Genomic DNA, 21,033 nt, shown 5'->3' with positions numbered 1-21,033 from the left:
GTGACGTGCACATGCGCGTGCCTGCTGACCCCCCCCCCCCCCACAGATCGGTTTTGGCTTAATCTTCCCGACTACTGTACATACATTATTATTTGGTATGATTTGGTAGGTTATTTTTTGGGTCTGGGAACACTCAAAAATTTTTCCCATATAAATTAATGGTAATTTCTTCTTCGCTTTACACCATTTTGGCACAAAAGGTTTCATAGGAACGTGCTACCTTAGTGGGGGAAATACGGGACAAGGGCAGTCTCGTATGGAACAAACCAATTTAGCCCAATATACGGGATGTCCCAGCTAATACAGGACAATTGGCAACCCTATGTTCAAGTTCAACAGTGTGTGACAGGGAATGAGGAAAGGCGCGGCTGACTTGTATCGTTTTCTTGCAGCCCAGTAGGACATGCTTTGCGGCCCGGTGGTTGGGGACCGCTGCTGTATACAGCTTGTTCTATTTTAGGTTTAACATGTTGTTACTTGGTTCTTGGGTATGCTTGGTGCTCCAGCTGGCATACCCTTCCTCACTTATCATTTTACAAGGGATAAGCCACTGACTTGAACTTAATGGCTAAGTATGGGTCAGAAGGTTCCAGAATCTGACAGTGACAGTCTACATTTGTGTGGCTGGCCTCCTGTACTCATGGATGTTCAGATTTGAGCTGCCAAATCTGTCCTGAGTCTATCCAGTTAGCACAATTGTAGACCAGCACAGTAAAAGATGGGGTAATCTTGGTTTGAAGATGGTCTGCACAATGACTGTATAACTGTTGTGGACAGATGGTTCTGCCAGAGGTGGACTAGTGAGAACATCAAGTGGATTTATTCCTCCCGTTGGTTCACACAGGACTCAAGAACCTCAATCAGTGGCCGTGCCACCATATTAAAGACCAGTGTGCATTCTCTGACTTGCTGCTTTTAGTACACCATCATCCATGCATTAACATGAGGGAGAAAACACCAATTCATCAGCTGAGGGCTTGTACAGATGGTAAGAGGCTATTTCCCAGCCTAGGTCTGACATGTTTTCAAGAAACTTTATAGGATTTGGAATCAATGTTTAAGACTCCCCAGGCTGTATCCTTCTGGCTATTTATCACCGCAATAACTGTCCCAGTGGGTGTGTACAATGATAGAGATGAATGAGCCTAGCACTAGGGAATCATTAGGGCATGGTTCTGTAAGAATTGCTGTATCAGGCTTTTGCTGGAGAAATCTGCATTCTCTCAATTTAGACATTAGTTCCTAGATGCTCTTGAGGAGGATAAGTCAACCAAAGTATAATTCGATGTTTCAATTCAGTGACCAGTTAGATGCCAGGAGGTCTATATTACTTAATACTTTCATTATTTCAACATACACTCAGTGACCACTTTATTAGGTACACCTTGTTAATGCAAATATCTAATTAACCAGTCATGGGGCAGTCTCTGAATGCACAAAAGCATGCAGACATGGTCTAGAGGTTCAGTTGTTGTTAAGACCAAACGTCAAAGTGGGGAAGAAATGTGATCTAAGTGATTTTGACGATAGAATGAGTGCCAGATGGGGTGAATTAGGTGTCTCAGAGAAGGGATTTTCACACACAGCAGTCTCTAGCATTTACAGAGAATGGTGCAAAAAAAAAAAGCAAATCCAGTGAGCGGCAGTTCTGAGGGTGAAAATGCCTTGTTAGTGAGAGAGTTTAGAGGAGAATGGCCACATTGGTCAATGTGACAGGAAGGCAAAAGCAAATCAAATAACCACGCGTTACAATAGCAGTGTACAGAACATACGGTACATCAAACCTTGAAGTGGATGGGCTATAGCAGCAGAAGACCACAAACATACACTCAATGGTCACTTTAATAGGTACAGGAGATAACTAATAAAGTGGCCACTGAGTGTAGTTGTTATGGTAGAATTGAGCTTGTTGAGTCTATCCAGGGCACCTAATAATCAACCACAAATGAGACAGGAGAGTCATGCTAGAATGGCTGTCTAAGGATAGCAGAGTTCCTGCTCTCTAAAGGATATTAATAAACAAATGTGGTTTTCACTATGTTCCATGGCTTTGTGATCAACATTATTAATGGCCAGATTTCTGTTGTAACCTTTAGATTTTTACTGAGTTTAAATTCCACACTTAACTATGTCTCTGGACAGTAAGTCCAGAACTCTGGATCATTGGCTCAATACAGCCACTACACTACCACTTTATCCTGACGCATTATTTCTAAAAATCCTCCTATAAGGCTGCCAGCAAAGTAATTCATGAATGGAAGAACTAATTTTTTTTAAACAACAGAAGTTTCTGTATTGCAAGCGGCAGACTGTATTTGACACACTGATTAAGCCATAGTATTAGTCATGACAGATGGCAACAGTTTTATGAGATGCTATGACAAGGGAACAGCTAGCTGCCACTGGGATCTTTTCACTTGTGCTCTATAATACAAAAATAGCCCCCTTTATATTGCAGCTGGAAACTAATTTTGCAGACACAGCAATAACAACTGTACACATTTCGTCCAACATAGCTCTATTGTATTCTTTCTCCTGCCAACATGTTAGTTAGCTTTAAATTCTGAGGACAAGAAACTTGGAAATGCATGAAAAAAAAGGAACTAGTCATATTGACCATTTCATGGAAAAAAAAAGTAATTTGCAAATGTTAATTCTTTCCAATTGTGTGACAAGATGTATAAATTCAGAACTAGTCCTATTAAAAGGAAATAATGCAGGCATATGTGTTCCCTCAATCACACAATTAGTGGAATAAAACAGAGTACAATTTGAAACAGTTGGCAATCAATTCTGTAGTGTACAAATCTAAGAAAAATTACATCTAAAACAGATGGAGTTGACTTTGTGATTAATGCAACACATCCTGTAGAACAAATTTAAAATACTTTTTATTATTCCAAAAGCAGCTGTCTTTAAACTACTAAAGCAGCTTTCATTACACTCTGAACTGTTGAGAAAACACATACCATATCTGCGCTGACGAGTTGTGATTTGCTCACATTACTGAAGAACTATTCCAGCAATGTAACTGTCTCTGATAGCTTCACATCTTGTAAGTCTTTGACTCAATGGTATTTTATGTAGTCTTTCTTTCTAACAGCTGAAGAAAACAGCTTCATGATCATAAATCAATTCTGCAATGGGTCGTAAAGAACATCTATTGTTTAAAGTCACCCATTTTAATTGGCTGTACTCCATATTCCTGTTTAACTAAGAAATTTTATTTATTTCTGCAAAAATACAGAATAATTGAACACAAAAAAACAGACTCTATAAGAACTGAAGAATGGAAATCCATCAGGGATATAGAGCCCCACCAGAAAATACGATATCATGAATATTCTCCAAGTCTATAGTATGGTCAAGAAGTGCCTTGTTGAATGTGTGACTTAGTTCATGACATGCTTTAGCCGTTAGAATTAATAGTGAATCTACTACCGTATATGGAAGAAATGGCTGTTGAGTCATTCCTGAAGTTTGGTTGCCTTTCAGGAAATAATCTATAAAATCTTAACTCTGTTCTGAACCAATTAAATTAGTAATCAAGTTGCCAACTAAACTAATCCCCTCTGCCTACACGGTATCCATAACTTTCCATTGTCCTTACATTTATGTGCCTATCTAGACTTCCCTTAAAAGAGGAGAATGGCATTTGTAAGAGAGACTACTGTGTCACCAACAGTCGCTCTGCGTGAGCTGCAGAAGTCAGTGGCTGTAACTGGAAATGAAGTTCATGGCTCCACAATCTTTAAGGCCTTGCACAAAAAGGGTATTTATGGAAGAGTGGCAAGGAAGAAATAAATTGGACAGATACATGGATGGGAGGTGTATGGAGGGATATGGTCTGTGTGCAGGTCAGTGGGACTAGGCAGGAAATGGTTCGGCACAGCCAAGAAGGGCCAAAAGGCCTGTTTCTGTGCTGTAGTTTCTATGGTTTCTATGAAGAAGCCCTGGCTAAACAAAAGCATATTCTTGCCCATAAAGACTTTGCAAAAAGTGTCGCTTAGGGATACTGTAAAGATGTGGAAGAAGGTCTTGAGGTCAGATGAGACTAAAGTGGAACTTTTTGGCCTTAAAACTAAATGGTACATATGGCATATATCTAATACTTCACATCGGCCAGTTAACACCATCACTACTATAATGAGTGGTGGAGTTAGCATCATGTTGTGGAGGTGCTTTTCAGCAGCAGGAACTGGAAGTCTGGTCAGGATTGATAGGAAAATGAATGCTGCTAAACACAGTGAGATCCTGGATAAAAACCTGCTGGCCTCTGCTGGGAAACTTAAACTGGGGGGGGGGGGGACTTAAACTGGGGGAAGGACAGCAATCCAAAGTACCCTGCCAGAGTAACCATGGAGCGGCTTCAAATGAAGAAAATTGATGTCGTTGAGTGGCCCAGTCAGTCTTGACCTTAACTTGGTCGAACATCTCTGGCAAGACCTCAAGACTGCAGTCCAGCACTGCTCCCCAATCAACCTGGCATAACTTGAACAATTTTGCAAGGAGGAATAGGCAAATCTTACTCCATCACGTTGTGCAAAACCATTAGAAATTTACTGAAAGACTACCTCTGTAATAGCTGCGAGAGGTGGTTGCACTAAATACTGAGCAAAGCAGGGTGAATACTTTTGAACTGCTGACATTTCAGTTTTTGAGTTCATAGTTTGTCATGCTCCACAATTTCCTCTGTTTGTTCGGCTTTGCTGTGGGGGATGGGGGAGGAACATGAGATTCACAAATAAAAATTCTCAGTTAAACCCATCAGAACCCCTGGTTGCAATAGTCATTTATGAAAACAAAGAGCTAAGAGCTGAGTACTTTTATAAGGCACTGTAGCTCAGAAGTGAGAGAGTATGGAGAAGGGTATACAAGTGAATTATAGACCACAGGGACTACAAAAACACTATGATTTAAAACATTACAGATAGATTAAAACAAACTGAGGTTTAAGATATTGCAAAAAGAATTTACAGAATGCTAACCATGCCAGGAGCAAGAGTTTAAAAATATAATGGCAAGATTGTGTGATATAGCAGAATGGCCTCAAAGACAAAGAACAATGTTTTTATAACAAAGGCTAAATTATATTAATAATCTAACATCTGTTGTAAGCATAGGTGCAAAATTTAATTCACTTTACTATTCTCGCTGTTCGCCAGCCAGCATTTCAGTAGCTGCAGTATGTGGGTTAGTTCATTTCCATTTGCAGCATGGAAAAACAGATACTAGAAGCTGAATCCCAGCCTGGTGCTTGATTATGCATTGCCACAATGGATTAGTCTATGTGAGCTGAAGGTCCTGATACACATTCTACCTGAACTTCAATTTAATGCCAGCCATGCAGGGTCACATTTTTCAAGACCATTCATTAGAAAAAGATGGCCAATCTTGACTGAAAATGTAAGTGAACTTTAACCTTAATATTTAAAAATTATTTTCTATATCAATCCATTTCATGTAAGTGTTTTGAAATCATTTTAATGCCTTAAGTTTTAAAGTCAGTTGCAGTTTTAAAATGTCTGATCATTCAGGACAATCCAAAAGATGGAGCCTCCGAATCTGCTCATCGTACAGCCACACGGTGAGAGCTGGTGCTCAGCTGGACCTCTGAGGGTGCAAAAGAATAAATATTTCTGCGGTAACAGCACGAGTGGAGATTGCGAGGAGCAGGCCAAATCAAGCAGAATCCAACCCATTACGTTTTCCTTTCTATTTTTGGAACTACATTTGCCAACTAGAAGCATGCTCTGTATTTCACTTACTCTAATTGTCAGAAACTTTCTGGGAAACGCTTCAATTTTATGCATAAAAATAAGATTCTAAATCACAATGAGAAATATATAAGTGGATAATCCTTGTCAAATATAGCAGTTAATTTGAGGACACGAAATGTCAATCTTTTTGCTGGTGTTTGTTGAAGTGTGTTGCGTGAATGAAGTCACCGGAGAAAAGTACTGGTAGATATGAAGGAGTTTCTTTATTTGACAAAACAAGATACAGCAGGCATCATGTGGAGATGCTTTCAGTCAAAGGGTCTGGCTGACCTAAAGTGAGGCTTGATAGTTTGTGCTAAACATCAAAAGACAATTCCATATTTACAATGCATCTACAATACTTTCTTTGAAACTACACACAAACTTCACACCTCCTGATTTGCACCCACAACACAAACATCCAAATGAATTTTAATCAGCATTGTCTGGTCTGGGATTCGTGGCTTTTAGGAACCCATTGTTCAGAGCTGTACTCCAAATGAAATCCACACTGGTGGCCAAAGTCATCTGCTAAATGTATATGTGCTAAACTCAGATATCACCCTGGCAAGTGTAAATGTTGGTGAGAGTTCTCAGTTCTTTGTTGAATAGTCCCATCTGATTTTATTATCTAAAACACAATAATTTCACAATGGGATATTCATAACACTGCACTAAAGTGCCAAACTTAAACTGTGTCTTGGGTACGCACTCTGTTATTTGAATCTACATTTATTGACTGCACAAAGCAGTGAACTGAGCCAAGATAAGACGGTTGCATAACGCCCACATTTTCAAAAAAAGAGATTACCTTCTGTAAGAAATTGGTATCAACAGGATTGGTTGAATGAGCTTCCTTACAATAAATGTTTATGCTTATATTGACATAGCCATTAGGGTGAATTCCTACAGTTGAATTGCCAATGGCACACAGCTCCTTGGCCAAACTTCCTCCTTATGTGTTCCATATTATAATGATTTCTATCGCCCAAAGTGAAATACAAGATATTTAAAATTACAGATTTCACAATAACTGACCTCTGCTGCATTGGATCAGATCATCCAGTCTGCTTCAGTTTGCTAGCACTCTAATCTCCTATGTCTACTATTATACCTATTGGTTGTCCACTCAATCCAAGCTTAAACTTGCATGCATCTGCAACCGATGCATCTTTAATCTCTCATTGCAGCAGATGGAGGCTCCCACCTGCTTCTAAAGTGTGATAATCATACCAGTGTTCCAGAAGAACGGGGTGAGCTGTCGCAACAGCTATCGCACAGTGGCACTCTGATATACTGTGATGAAATGCTTCGAGAGTTTGGTCACGGCTAGAATCAATTCCTGCCTAAGCAATGATTTGGACCCACTTTAATTTGCCTACCTCCACAATAGATCTAGAGTGGGTGTAATCTCCCTGGCTCTCCACTCGGCATTGGATCACCCAGACAAAAGTAATACCTGTATCAGACTGCTGTTTATTGATTACAGCTCAGTGTTCAACACAATCGTACTCTCAGTTCTAATCAACAAGCTCCGAAACTCGGGCCTCTACAAGTGGATCCTGACTTCATCAGGAGACCAAAGTCTCTGCAAATTGGAAATAACATCTCCTCACCAACAAACACTGGCGCAGCTCAAGAACGTGTACTTAGCCCACTGCTGTATTCCCTTCACTCACAACTGTGTGGCTAAGGACAGCTGAAATGCCATCTATAAATTTGCTGATGACACAACTATTGTTGGCAAAATTTCATGGGAGGAGGCATACAGGAGTGAGATAGATCAGCTGGGTGAGTGGTGTTGCAACAATAACCTTGTACTCAGTGTTGGTAAGACCAAGGAATTGATGGCAGATTTCAGGAAGTGGAAGTCAAGAGAACGCATGCCAGGTCTCATCAAGAGATCAACAGTGGAAAGGGTGAGCAGTTTTACATTCCTGGGTGCCAACATCTCTGAAGGTCCCTCCATCAGATTTCTGACTGAACAATAAATTCATGAACACTATCTCACTTTGCCTCTTTTTGCAGTACTTATTTAAATTCTGTTTTTTACATTAACGGGGCTATATTACAGCCCACCCAACAGTCCTAGGGATTTAGAGGAACAAATTTGTAAAGAGATTGCAGACTGTTGCAAGAAACATAGGGTTGCTATAGTAGGTGATTTTAACTTTCCACATTGATGGGGTATCCCATACTGTAAAAGGACCAGATGGGATAGAGTTTGTCAAGTGTGTTCAGGAATGTTTCCTTCATCAGTACATAGAAGTCCCAGTGAGAGAGCCTGCAATACCATATCTGCTATTAGGGAATGAAACAAGCCAGGTGACAAAAGTTTGTGTAGTGAAACACTTTGCATCCAGTGACCATAATGCCATGAGTTTCAAAGTTAATATGCAAAAAGATAGGTCTGGTCTGTGGGTTGAGATTCTAAATTGGAGAAAGGCCAATTTTGATGGTATCAGAAATGACCTGGTGAGTGTAGATTGGGACAGTCTGTTTTCTGGCAAAGGTGTGCTTGGAAAGTGGGAGACCTTCAATAACAAAACCTTGAGAATACAAAGCCTATACATGCCTGTAAGAATAAAAGGTAAAGATAACAAGTGCAGGGAACCTTGGTCTTCAAGAGATATTGAGGCCCTGATTAAGAGGAAAAAGGAGGTGCATAGCAGGTATAGGCAAGTAGGAACAAATGAGGTGCTTGTGGATTGCTCCATAAGAAAGGCAAGAGAGTACTTCGGAAAGAAATCAAGAAGGCTTAAAAAAGGGATGAATTTGCCCTAGCAGACGAGGTGAAGGAGAATTCAAAGGGAATTCAAAGAGCAAAATTATTTCAAGGGATGCATGGGACAACATTGGTCCTCTAAAAGACCAGAATGGTAATCAATTTATGGGGCTAAAACAGATGGTTGAAGTCAAAGTACATTCTTTGCATCAGTACCTTCTCAGGACATGGATGCAGAGTCTATAGAAGTGAGGCAAAGTGGCATCAACTTCATGGACCCTGTACAGATTACAGAGGAGGAGGTGTTTGCTACCCTGAGGTAAATCAGGGTGGATAAATCCCCAGGGCCTGATAAGGAGTTCCCTCGGACCCTGCAGGAGGCAAGTGCAGCAATTGCTGGGGTCCTAGCAGAGATATTTAAACCATCCTTGGCAACAGGAGGGGTACCACCGGAATGGAGGATGGTCAAGAAGACTCAGTCGCTTGATGTTCAGGGCGAGATAGTAAATTGGATTAGACATTAGCCTTGTGGGAGAAGCCAGAGAGTGGTAGTAGAGGGTTGCCTCTCTGATTGGAGGCCTGTGACTAGTGGTATGCTGCAGGGATCAGTGCTGGGTCTCTTGTTGTTTGTCATCTATATCAATGATCTGGATGATAATGTGGTTAACTTGATCAGCAAATTTGCAGATGACACCAAGATTAGGAGCTGTCAGTACAAGTGGTGCACGTGAGCTCGGGGGTGGGGGGGGGGGGCGGGATGCAGGCTATGGTCCTGGTGCAGGTGGATGGGAGTAGGCAGTTTAAATCGTTTCGGCATGGACCAGATGAGTGAAGGGCCTGTTTCTGTGCTGTATTTATATGACTACATTACTTATTGAAATTTGGTTTTTCATTTTTATGTATTGCAATGCACTGCTGCTGCAAAACAGCAAATTTCATGGCATGTGCCAGCGATATTTAGCCTGATTCTGATTCGGACCCCATGAATCAAACCAGTCGCCATTCTCTCTGATCAGACAGGAGAACTACAATATGTACAGGAACTTGAGAAAACAGTCTTACCAAGCAAAACATTCTGGAAACATGATCTAATGGCAAAAATAGTTTTTTAAGTACAGAATGTTTATGTAACATAGCTGTGTTATCTCACTCCAAAACAATATACTGTACAAAGTGAATCTTGCAAAATTACTGCTGAAAGTAAATGTTACACTTTTTTCCCCAATTTTGCCTATCTTGTCCTCATTTTTTTTCAATATAGGTAGGTCCTACTAATTCAGTAGTGGATCCTCTCACCTGAAGATTATCTCTGACATTATATAGATACAGGTATGGATAGAGATATCTAATAACAAATGAAAAGTCAAATATTTTTCTCTGTAAGCTTTTAAGCAAAAAAACCGCGTTGAGCTGGTTCCAGGACTAAAAGAGTATGAACATATGTAAATTTTTGCACATTAATTCTTAGATTAATTGCCTATACATGCCTTATAAGTTATCATTATCAGCTTGTGGCTTAGTTTAATAAACATATTTTTGTGATGAATAGAAGGAAGTATGTTATAGTGAAGAGCTTCTCCAGCTGCCCTTCCAGAATTGTCCAGGGCCTCCCATTTATCAGGGGGTTAAGTTGTTGAATGAACTTTTCAGCTAATGGAAACTCTAGCTTCACAACACTACAATACTCTTTCCTTTCACAGAGACCCACTAAATGATCTACTTATTTCACAAGGGATCAATTAATGCTTAGCATGCAGAATATTACCAGGAAGCATGAATGGGAAATGGATTTATGACTTACTCTAGTTTACTTCACTGCCACCACATTAAACTAATCTATTTTCCAAAAAAAGCTGCATTGGCATCTTTAAAATAGCACTTATTACTCATTCTAATGCATACTTTCATGTAAAGCAGAATCGTAACTATTATGCAAATCCAGGCCATTTTAAAGTATGGTGTTTTTCCTGATAATATACCACAAGTGGTATGTTACACCACAAACTTAAGATACATTTTGTTTTACATAAATGTGAAGAGTTTCCAAAGTACAAAAAAATCGCTAGAAATTCTACCGTGCTTGAAAACACATGTGAAAAGAGTCAAGATTTTTAAATGTCATTTCCAGCACACATGTAAAGGAGAATGAAATAGTTACTACAGATCTAATGCAGCTCAAAAAAAACATAGTAAATTAAACAACACAATAATAAAAGTACAATAAAATAAATGCATAATATGGCTTGTATCCAAAGTGACGCTAAGTACAGGAGTGTTTGTACATAAGGTGACTGATAAGAAATGATAAACTCGTGGTGGCGTCTGGAGATGTTGATCAGCCTTGCTGCTTGGGGAAAGTAATGTTTTTCGAGGCTGGTGTTCCTGGCATGGGTGCTATGTAGAATCCTCCCTGATGGGAGTGTGATAAACAGTCCATGGGCAGGGTGTGAAGGTAGGGGCTGTCCCTGTAACATTCGAGCAGACACTATCAACACTCAGTCGGTCATCATGCAGAGCTGAAGAGAATTGTCCTTACGGGACCACAATACAATTTACCTCTGTGCACCCTGCAATCATAGAACAGCCCAATAGCTTTGGGAACTCAATTTCATAACTTCAAAGCACTGGATAGCACAAAAATCTTGTGTTTCACAATATAATTTCTAGGCCAAAATCTTTATAAGTGGATCAAACATGACCAAGTTCCCAGCTCAAAATGTATACCACGCAAGTACTTGGAACTTCCTACTACACAGGAATATTCACTAAGAGACTATATTTCAACTCTAAAGACATGCACGTGCATAAACAGAAAATACCGGAAACACAAACTCGACCCTACTGATTCAATTTAATGGAAGCAATATGATGTACAGACAAATGTAAAAGCAGAAAATCCCCACATCCAAGGTCAATGTGAATGCAAAATTGAGTTGTTTTTAAATTAACAATGTACTAAATTAATTTGAGTTGGAATTGAAATGTCAGTTTGAATTCAATTTGGACTTCATTGTGCACTGAAATCACCATAAATGTAATCTAAACAGATCACAATTTCCACATAATCACTTTTACAAATTACGTACATACATTATAATCTCCTCTGATCAGGTTATGTATTGTTAATTGATAAACCCACAAAATGAGTGCAGAGTAAATTTAGATTTAAAAACAATTCCCCCTTCAATTCCCCATTTTCATCAACTTCTGCAGAAAGCACTTTAGTTTGAACTGTAAATACACTTTGCCTTTGCATCTGTCTGTGCAGCAGCAAAATTTAGTCTCCCTTAATCACATGCTCCTCAACTGCTTATTATATATTCTGCTGTTTTCTACACGCTGGCGATTAGCTGTTTGGACAGTTCATTCTGTGTAGTCCTCTGCTTCTGTGGTTGAAAACTTCAATATGAACTATACACATTCCCTTTGCTGCCAGTCCAGTGGGAGGGCCTTGCTGAAATTGTTCTTAGTACTACTGCAGATTTCAGAGAAAGATCCCTAGCACAAAGTAACCCTGCTAAAATAGAAATTCCATCATGGGTGGGAAGGAAGTTCAGAGCATGCAAGACTAATTCTGGAGAGGCCCAGGAAGCACTACAAATTTGGCCCCATTCACAGCACGTATGTACTAGTACAGAAGCTGACATTGCTCTAAGGTTTCTCTGTCAAGTTAAATTGCAGCTTTTGCCCTGATGACTTCAATGTAGGCTAATCCAGAATTTTAAATAGGACCCCATTAGCTTGTGGTGAATATAGTTGCCAAATGGCTCTACTCAGTTAACACAGGGATAAACAGGAAGTTCCCTTGTGTAAAATAGGTAGGACAATGAATAAATGTAGAATTTGGGGTGGGGAGGGGCGGCGGAAGGATCATGGATACTTCAATTCTAGAACTTATGACATTTCAAGTAAATTACCAAGACTTAAAACTGAAGAAGATAGCTAAATTTTCTCCCTTACATATGTGACTCCATTGTTCTAGGCAAATCATTTCTCCTTCACTAAAATGCCCATCACAGCTAGTTATGGCAACAAATAGAGTAGCATATACCTTTGCAGAAATCATCACTATTGCATTATTCCAACCTCTCATTACCATCTGTGCTCTCACAATCCAGTAATATGTCAATTATCTGGTCTGCATATTTTACTACTATTAGATATTTTGCAGTTGATAGTAAATAGTAGAGCTACTAGGACTTGATGTTTCAATCCCTATGGTAAGTTGGCTCTCTCGATGTTGGCAGTGGGTTTGGAGTGGTGACAAGGAGGGAGGGTAGGTACGTCATCAGGGTCATCAGGTGGGCACCCTCCTTTGACGTTGAATAGCACTTATTTTTGTTTTATTGCCAATGATCTAATTTATATTCCTGTTTATTTCCCTTCTTTCAATCATCTTAAACCTCATCCAATATTGATGAACTGATCTTTGTATTTCATTTTAAGCTTTTTCATTGAAATAGTCACACCCCTTTTTATACGAGTTTAAATTCAGATTTAGAATACTGGTTCTATCGCTAGCTTCAAATGACTTGAACAGTATTTTGTAAGTCACAACGCCATGTCACATTAATAAAACTACCTTTGCAATTATTCTTTTAAAGTTAAATAAAGAAAGAAGCCTTCAAAACTTCAGAATGAATCCAAAGTATATTGTAGCCAATTAAATATATATTAATATGAGAGATGTGGCAGTCTTGGGGAAACACCCCTCTCCCGCAGAGTCACATCTGTCAGAAGTGCATACTGCTGGGCGATCTGGAAGACCGTGTAAGGAATCTGGAGCAGCACCTGGATGACCTTCGACTCATAAGGGAGAATGAGGCAGTCATAGATGAGAGCTACAGGGAGGTAGTCACACCTAGGCTGTCGGAAGCAGGTCGTTGGGTGACAGTCAGAGGAGGGAAAGCGAAGGTGAGCAGACAGGTAGTGCAGAGCACCCCTGAAGCCATTCCCCTGAATAATAAGTTTACCATCCTGGGTACTGTTGGCGGGGACGACCGACCAGGTGTGAGCCACGATGGCAGGGCCTCCGTCACTGAGTCTGACCCAGTGGTGCAGAAGCGTGGGCTGGAGAAGAGGAAAGCTGTCGTCATTGGACACTCTATAGTCAGGGGAGCAGACAGGAGATTTTGTGGATGTGAGAAGGACACCCGCATGGTTTGTTGCCTCCCGGGTGCCAAGGTCCGGGATGTCTCTGACCAGGTGCACGACATTCTGGTACGAGAAGGAAAGCAACCAGAAGTCGTGATACATGTTGGGACCAACAACATAGGCAGGAAGAGGGATGAGGTCCTGAAGTGTGAGTTTTGGGAACTAGGCAGAAGGCTGAAGAACAGGACCTCAAGGGTGGCGTTCTCAGGATTGCTGCCAGTGCTACGTGACAGTGGATGGTAAGAATTGGAGGAGATGGCAGTTGAATGCGTGGCTGAGGAGTTGGTGCAGGGAGCAGAGTTTTGGATTTTTGGATCATCGGGATCTCTTCTGGGGAAGGTGGGACCTGTACAGATTGGATGGATTGCACCTGAACTCGAGGGGGAGCAATATCCTTGCAGGTAGGTTTGCTAGCATGGATCGGGAGGGTTTAAACTAATTTGCAAGGGGGATGGGACCCAGAGTGATAGAGCAGTGAAAGAAGTGCATGGAGTAAAGCCAGATCTAACACATAGAGGGGCTTTGAGGAAAGAGAAGCAGAATAAACGGTGTAAGGACAGTAAGGTAGAAGGGCTGAAATGTGTGTATCTCAATGCAAGAAGCATCAGGAACAAAGGTGATGAACTGAGAGCTTGGATACATACATGGAATTATGACGTAGTGGCCATTACAGAGATTTCGCTAGCACCAGGGCAGGAATGGATTCTCAACATTCCTGGATTTCAGTGCTTTAAAAGGGATAGAGAGGGTGGAAAAAGGGGAGGAGGGGTGGCATTACTGGTCAGGGTACTATTGCAGCTACAGAAAGCGTGGGTAATGTAGCAGAATCCTCTTTTGAGTCAGTATAGGTGGAAGTCAGGAACAGGAAGGGAGCAGTTACTCTATTGGGGGTATTCTATAGGCCCCCTGGTAGCAGCAGAGATACAGAGGAGCAGATTGGGAAGCAGATTTTGGAAAGGTGCAAAAATAACAGGGTTGTTATCATGGGTGACTTTAACTTCCCTAATATTGATTAGCGCCTGATTAGTTCCAAGGGTTTAGATGGGGCAGAATTTGTTAAGTGTGTCCAGGACTGATTCCTGTTACAGTATGCAGACACGCCGACTAGGGGGAATGCCATAATAGATCTAGTACTAGGTAATGAACTGGGTCAGGTCACAGATCTCTCAGTGGGTGAGCATCTGGGGGACAGTGACCACCGCTCCCTGGCCTTTAGCATTATCATGGAAAAGGATAGAATCAGAGAGGACAGGAAAATTTTTAATTGGGGAAGGGCAAATTATGAGGCTACAAGGCTAGAACTTGCAGGTGTGAATTGGGATGATGTTTTTGCAGGGAAATGTACTATGGACATGTGGTCGATGTTTAGAGATCTCTTGCAGGATGTTAGGGATAAATTTGTCCCGATGAGGAAGATAAAGAATGGTAGGATGAAGGAACCATGGGTGACAAGTGAGGTGGAAAATCTAGGCAGGTGGAAGAAGGCAGCATACATGAGGTTTAGGAAGCAGGGATCAGATGGGTCTATTGAGGAATATAGGGAAGCAAGGAAGGAGCTTAAGAAGGGGCTGAGGAGAGCAAGAAGGAGGCGTGAGAAGGCCTTGGCGAGTAGGCTAAAGGAAAACCCCAGGGCATTCTTCAATTATGTGAAGAAAAAAGGATGACAGGAGTGAAGGTAGGACCAATTAGAGATAAAGGTGGGAAGATGTGCCTGGAGGCTGTGGAAGTGAGCGAGGTCCTCAATGAATACTTCTCTTCGGTATTCACCAATGAGAGGGAACTTGATGAGGACAATATGAGTGAGGTTGATGTTCTGGAGCATGTTGATATTAAGGGAGAGGAGGTGTTGAAGTTGTTAAAATACATTAGGACAGATAAGTCCCTGGGGCCTGAGGGAATATTCCCCGGGCTGCTCCACAAGGCGAGGGAAGAGATTGCTGAGCCTCTGGCTAGGATCTTTATGTCCTCGTTGTCCACTGGAATGGTACTGGAGGATTGGAGGGAGGCGAATGTTGTCCCCTTGTTCAAAAAAGGTAGTAGGGATAGTCTGGGTAATTATAGACCAGTGAGCCTTACATCTGTGGTGGGAAGCTGTTGGAAAAGATTCTTAGAGATAGGATCTCTGGGCATTTAGAGAATCATGGTCTGATCAGGGACAGGCAGCATGGCTTTGTGAAGGGCAGATCGTGTCTAACAAGCCTGATAGAGTTCTTTGAGGAGGTGACCAGGCATATAGATGAGGGTAGTGCAGTGGATGTGATCTATATGGATTTTAGTAAGGCATTTGACAAGGTTCCCCTCGGTAGGCTTATTCAAAAAGTCAGAAGGCATGGGATCCAGGGAAGTTTGGCCAGGTGGATTCAGAATTGGCTTGCCTGCAGAAGGCAGAGGGTTGTGGTGGAGGGAGTACATTCAGATTGGAGGATTGTGACTAGTGGTGTCCCACAAGGATCTGTTCTGGGACCGCAAACAACAGGAATTCTGCAGATGCTGGAAATTCAAGCAACACACATCAAAGTTGCTGGTGAACGCAGCAGGCCAGGCAGCATCTCTAGGAAGAGGTACAGTCGATGTTTCAGGCCGAGACCCTTCGTCAGGACTAACTGATGAAGTTCGTCAGGAAGTTAGTCCTGACGAAGGGTCTCGGCCTGAAACGTCGACTGTACCTCTTCCTAGAGATGCTGCCTGGCCTGCTGCGTTCACCAGCAACTTTGATGTGTGTTGTCTGTTCTGGGACCTCTACTTTTCGTGATTTTTATTAACAACCTGGATGTGGGGGTAGAAGGGTGGGTTGGCAAGTTTGCAGACGACACAAAGGTTGGTGGTGGTGTAGATAGTGTAGAGGATTGTCAAAGATTGCAGAGAGACATTGATAGGATGCAGAAGTGAGCTGAGAAGTGGCAGATGGAGTTCAACCCAGAGAAGTGTGAGGTGGTACACTTTGGAAGGACAAACTCCAAGGCAGAGTACAAAGTAAATGGCAGGATACTTGGTAGTGTGGAGGAGCAGAGGGATCTCGGGGTACATCTCCACAGATCCCTGAAAGTTGCCTCACAGGTGGATAGGATCGTTAAGAAAGCTTATAGGGTGTTAGCTTTCATAAGTCGAGGGATAGAGTTTAAGAGTCGCGAGGTAATGATGCAGCTCTATAAAACTCTGGTTAGGCCACACTTGGAGTACTGTGTCCAGTTCTGGTCGCCTCACTATAGGAAGGATGTGGAAGCATTGGAAAGGGTACAGAGGAGATTTACCAGGATGCTGCCTGGTTTAGAGAGTATGCATTATGATCAGAGATTAAGGGAGCTAGGGCTTTACTCTTTGGAGAGAAGGAGGATGAGAGGAGACATGATAGAGGTATACAAGATATTAAGAGGAATAGATAGAGTGGTCAGCCAGCACCTCTTCCCCAGGGCACCACTGCTCAGTACAAGAGGACATGGCTTTAAGGTAAGGGGTGGGAAGTTCAAGGGGGATATTAGAGGAAGGTTTTTTACTCAGAGAGTGGTTGGTACTTGGAATGCACTGCCTGAGTCAGTGGTGGAGGCAGATACACTAGTGAAGTTTAAGAGACTACTAGACAGGTATATGGGGGAATTTAAGGTGGGGGATTATATGGGAGGCAGGGTTTGAGGGTCGGCAGAACATTGTGGGCTGAAGGGCCTGTACTATTCTATTCTATTCTCTTCTATTCTATTCTGAAAATATAGCTATCAGTCTAATTGAGGGCACCGCCAGTTTTAAATCTACTTTATAAGCTTCCCTCTATCCTACTTATTGAAATCTAACACATCTAAAATATAAATAGATTTACAAAGTTCTTTTACCAAAAAATGGGAAATTATTTTTTTTAAACCGCAAGAGGCATTATTGATTGCTCATTGTAATGGTCTTGGGACATAATTAAAATGCCCATATAACTCAATTATAAGTATTAAAACTACAAATGTAAAAGCTCATCATTTAAATGAGAAAAATCTGACAAACTAAATACCCATCTCAACCTGTCACTGCCGACAACAGGTATGCAAATACAGTATAGACTTGTTCTCTGTAATATATAAAAGAAATTCCAAGAATACCCACTCATTGTGATATGCATTTTACAATAGCTGAAAATGTTTTTGCTTTGCAACAACAAATTAGGTTCAGAACCTTAAATCCAGGGAGATAATCTCATATAGTTTAGTGGGGAGGAGGAAATCATAATCTATGGAATACAACTTCATTGATATGCCAGCCCTTCAAAATAAATTTCCTGCACTTTTTAAAACTAAGCTGTAAAAACATTTAAAATTTTATGAGAGAGGTGAGCAATATGCATGCTTGTATGGAAGGGCAGACCTCCCTGCTGAATAGGACATTTCTAATTGGAGCCAAGCAATATAAATGAGGCATTGCCGGCTGGAAGCAATGCTATAGCTTCTGGCTTGAGACATAGGAAATGGCAAACAGACTCAATATTTGCAAATAATCTTCAAAGGTTTATAACTTTGTATGATTTACATTATTTTATTTAGGAAACTTCAGATCATTGTGGAAAAAATATGACATATAATGAATTAGATCATAAATAAAAACTTTCTTCAAACCCATTTATTTATATTGATGCTTTTTCGATCTACAAAATATAGTACTCTGGCCAAACGTCTAAACCTCTGCCTGGATCTACACCATTTATATCGGCCAGCTTAGCTAATTCCGTAGCAATCAGGTACGTTACTTCAGGAAAGCGATCCGCTGGTTGAGTGATGTTGCAGCAGCTTCACTCTCAACATCAGCGAGACCGAGGAATTGATTGTGGTCTTCAAGGAGGGGAAGTTAGGAGAATACAATCCAGCCCTCACTGAGGGGTGAGCAGTTTCAGAATCCAGGACCCAGCACATTGATACAATCATGAAGAAAGCATGCCAGTGGCTCTACTTCACTAAACTGGCAGAGATTAAGTTTGTCACCCATGACAAATGTCTACAGATTTAAGTTGAAAAGCAGTCTGACTGGTTGCATCGCAGTAGTGTGGAGCTTCAAATGCACAGGGGTACAAGAGGCTGCAGAGGGTTATAGACTCCCCCAGTTCTATCATGGGCACAACCCTCCCCGCTATAGAAGGCATCTCCAGGAGCAATACCTCAAGAAGGTGGTATCCGTCATTAAAGGCCGTCACCATCCGGGACATGCCCTTTTCTATTACTGCCATTGGGGAGGAGGTACAAGAGTCTGAAGACTCCCTCAACATTTTACAAACAGCTTCTTCACTTCTGCCGTCAGATTTCTTAATGGTCCATGAGCACTACCTTGTTATTCAAATCAAATCAAGTTTAATTATCATTCAAACTATGCATGGATACAGCTGAATGAGATCGTGTTCCTCTGGGGCCAAGGTGCAAAACATTTAAAATAGCAAGAAAACATTCAAAAATAGTAATATAATTCAAAACAGCAATCGGAGAAGCTTATTCACTAGGGGGGAGAAAACCATATGCATGGTCCAAGACCCTGAACGACATTGTCCTGCGACTGATGGTACAGTCTCCTAGCAACATACGGATACATGCAATCCACCCAGTCATTCCACTGCTGAAACACGGGAAGGCAGCACCAATGGGAGAGGCCATTCACCTTTTGCACTAATCATTTATTTGGTAACTTCATTTGTTTTTTTTTTGGTTTTACATTGTACTGCTGCTGCAAAACAACGAAGTCCATGACTTATGTCAGTGCTAATAAACCTGATTCTGATGGTGGGCAGTTAAGCAGCGAACAGGAAGGGGAAGTTTCTGAATCATCTCTGGCCTCCAAGTTGGTCACGGTCAGCTCATGAGTGCCAAAGGCAGACCTGAAGTATTTGCAATCATGTTAATCAAGAAGCAGAATAAGAAGAAGGGTGATCTACCTTGGCTTTTTCTTGAGAAATCTACTATCATGGAAGGTAGTCTTCAACCATTTTGATTCATTCCACATGATGTTACAAAATGGTTGAAAGTATTGGAGTATTCAAGTGACTAAGCAACAGATTGCCTGTAGAACTGAATGCTCCTGCTGATCCTCCAGCATAGTTCATGCACAACTTAAAGCACTGATGTCTACTAGCAAAGTGTAAAATTGCCTAGATATGGAATTGCCCTGCTTTCTGAGATCAGGGCAACCTGTCCAATTGCAACTAAATCAACCAACTCTCAATCTTCAGCAAGTTGATGGAATCTGTTGTCAGCATGGCTACCAAGTGGCAATTACTCTGCAATAAGCTGTGCATCTATGGCCAGTTTGACCTTGTCACAGTCTGGGTCCAAATAGAAACAAGCTGAATTTCAGAGCCAGGGTAAGATGGATAGCCTTTGATGTCAGAGTAGCATTTCCCCAAGTATAGAAGGATACAGAAGAAATTGCAGATGCTGAAACATTATCCAGTGCTGGAAGAGCTCAATGGGACAAGCAGCATTTGTGGAGGAGATGTTATTTCTCTTAACATTTTGAGTTGAGGTCCTGCATCCAGTGCAATTTAAATTTACTTGCTTAAGCCTATTCGCTCCTACTGGGGCAGAGGCTGCCAACAGTAGCTCGCCAGAGTCCTCTGTCCTGGTCCAGTCTTTTACATTGTCTTCAGGTTTATCCCATCTTGGTTAATCCTCCCTTTCCCGAGGATGAGGTCTTTAGAGCTTCTGTAGCACTGAGATTTTACAGGGTGGGGTTGTTACCCTATGCCCCACCTTCCTCCTTTTTCAGTTGGGCTTGGAATCGTCCATGGCAGAATTAGTGCAACTGAGGAGCCCTGGCAAATTGAAAGGCCTGGAAAGAGTGGATGTGGAGAGCCTAGGACCAGAGGGTCCAGCCTCAGAATTGCAGGATATCCCTTTTAGAATGGAAATGAGGTGGAATTCCTCTAGCTGGAGGGTGGTGAATCTGGAATTCATTGTCAGGCTGGCAGCAGAGGCCAAGTCATTGGGTATATTGAGGGTGAGTGTCAAAGGTTATGCATTAGAGGAAGATAAATCACTCATGAACAGATGGTGGAGCAGATTTGATGGGCTGATTTGCCTAAGTCTACTCTTATGTTTTATGGTCCAAAACTTCAAGTTCTGACACTCCTATTCCAAACTTTATATTGAGGAATGCAAGTTGCCTGTGCTTTGTGGTGTGGCTATTGTACAGCAGTTACCACATGGACCTAGCACAGTTAATCCTTAATACAATGACAGCGAGGCGCAAAATGGCACCTTCCTGACTCTGCTGCATGAAACTTGTGCCTATTGAAAGCCATTCAGCCTGTGTCAAAGCACACATACATGCGCGCACACACAAGCATGTGATCAGGTAATTTGAGGATTATGGGGAAATGGCCCAGAGGTGAAGGTGATAGAAACATAGAAACATAGAAAATAGGTGCAGGAGTAGGCCATT

At 41.5% G+C, this 21,033-nt stretch overlaps 1 protein-coding gene across 4 annotated transcripts in view; it reads left to right on the top strand.

Annotated features, from left to right (window-relative positions):
• Positions 1 to 21,033, top strand: part of LOC134357546 (E3 ubiquitin-protein ligase MARCHF3-like) — an 81,572-nt gene that overhangs the window by 10,475 nt on the left and 50,064 nt on the right. The window contains exon 1 of one of the 4 annotated variants that reach the window (XM_063069175.1): positions 9,794 to 9,813. The exons of the other annotated variants lie outside the window; for them this stretch is intronic. The gene's annotated coding sequence lies outside the window, so the exon portion shown is untranslated. Of the gene's footprint in view, positions 1 to 9,793; positions 9,814 to 21,033 lie in introns of those variants that run through there. 4 annotated transcript variants of the gene reach the window in all.

Source organism: Mobula hypostoma, chromosome 16, assembly GCF_963921235.1.
Source record: "Mobula hypostoma chromosome 16, sMobHyp1.1, whole genome shotgun sequence".
Classification (NCBI taxonomy): domain Eukaryota; kingdom Metazoa; phylum Chordata; class Chondrichthyes; order Myliobatiformes; family Myliobatidae; genus Mobula; species Mobula hypostoma.
The sequence above is the reverse complement of the archived record's forward strand: the minus strand, read 5'-3'. Positions and strand labels throughout refer to the sequence as shown.